Below are 1,882 nucleotides of genomic sequence, written 5' to 3'. Positions count from 1 at the left end.
TTTATTAGGAATGGTTGTTGGATATTATCATATGCTTTCTCTGTATCATTGAGTGTGGTGTATCCTGTCACCTTGCATTGCTTGTGTTCGATATCCCATTCGGGCCTACTTCTCTAAGCTCTTGAGCTACTGACTGTTGGTGACCCACTCTGCTGATTGCTGCTTGCCTTGCCAGAGGGAGGACCCTGCTGCCTGCTTCCTTGACCTTGGACCTGACAGCCCACGTGAGTTGAAGGACCTTCAGTATATTAACTGTTCCATAGAAGTGAGTTAAACTGAACCCTCTGTACTACTGTGTGATCACAGTATGTGTGATCACAGCATCCTTCTCACTGTATGATCATATATATTTTCACAAGTGTCCTGTGTTAAAACCATGTCTAACACCGGTATATAATCCAGAATTACAATACATCACATACAGAATTATGGTAGAAGGATCTTATTAATTGACTATATCTCAGTCCTCCTGCTCCATTCCTCCCCCAAGGCTCTTCTGGCCATTAACCCATTCATATATGAGGAATTAACTTCTGCAGTGTTTGAATTACACATTTTGTAATTATACTTTTTACCATCACCATCTACCCTGTTTATGGTCAACACTTGAATCATATAATTTGAACATCTTCCTCCATCCTTTCTTCCCCAGATCCATCAAGAAAAGAGAAACATTTCAGTGGGATGCTCCCTTGTCTCACTTGAGACAAAACACATCCACGAAAGCTTGGAAGCCAGCAGTTTCATGACCTTATCTATCCTCATTTTGGATATCCAATTTTGAAATTTCCAATTCAACAACCCAGTACGCTGGGATGGTATGTCTTTTCTTTAATCAGAACAATTGTCATTCCCATCGAAACTGTGAGCATCTGAAACCATACACAAAATAAAATCCATGGAATCTGTCAGAATGCCACAATTTACACCAGCTCAGAAGGTCAACTTTCCCCCTTTATCTGGTTGGGTTCTAGTCATCTCAGCCCTCGCCTTCACTAGGCCAAATGAACATCAGTTGGACAACCTGACCCTTTCACATATTCTCATTAGCACTAGCCCCCTGTGACTTGGTGAAGTCCTCAGACTCAGTATCTGCACAACTTTTAAACTTAGGCTCAGACAGCCCTTGCTCTTCGCCCCTAGCCTCTGTAGACCAGGTCAGCAGGTATCGATGGGATATGTCCAAGCTCAGCCCATTTCTTCATTGCTCCCTTGGACCCACTTTCACTCCACATATGGATCCAGGTGGTCGCACAAGGATCATACCAATCTACTGGCTGGCTCCCTTTCACCTTCAGTCCTAGAAAGAGATCTTCTCTGATGGCACAACTTTTCCAACCTATGTCCAAAGGCAAATTTTTTTCTCAAAATGCAAAATTCCAAACTGACATTTTTTTTCCTGTCGATTTTTCCTTGAGTAATTCTTGGGGGGTCTCTTTGTTTTTAAGCCCTCTTACTTTACTTTGGATTAAAGCAAAGCCTGTTCCTTGGGGCAAATTCCAACTCCCCTTTTAACAAACCAAATTGTAGAGATTGAAGGTGAACTTACAAGCTCTCTCTCTATCATAACTCCCAATATTCATTTCTATCATACTTCACCGCCACTTGTCTGTCAGTTTGTCGTACTGTGGTGGCTTGTGTGTTGCTATGGAAGAAGCCACTGAAAACCTTACACGTGGCTTTGAGTCATTGTCAGATATGGGTCAAAGCCAACTCAATGGCACCTAAAAACAACAACAACAAAAAATACCACACATTACTCTTAAACAGTATGTATGAGAAATCAATATAATCCTAGTACAGCCAGTTAAACTTATAATTCTAAACACACTCTTTTAAAAACATCCAAGTTTAATACTCTTCTCCACACTAGACTGTCTCC

The sequence above is a fragment of the Tenrec ecaudatus genome, chromosome 3 (genome assembly GCF_050624435.1).
Source record: "Tenrec ecaudatus isolate mTenEca1 chromosome 3, mTenEca1.hap1, whole genome shotgun sequence".
In the NCBI taxonomy this organism is placed as follows: domain Eukaryota; kingdom Metazoa; phylum Chordata; class Mammalia; order Afrosoricida; family Tenrecidae; genus Tenrec; species Tenrec ecaudatus.
The sequence above is the reverse complement of the archived record's forward strand: the minus strand, read 5'-3'. Positions refer to the sequence as shown.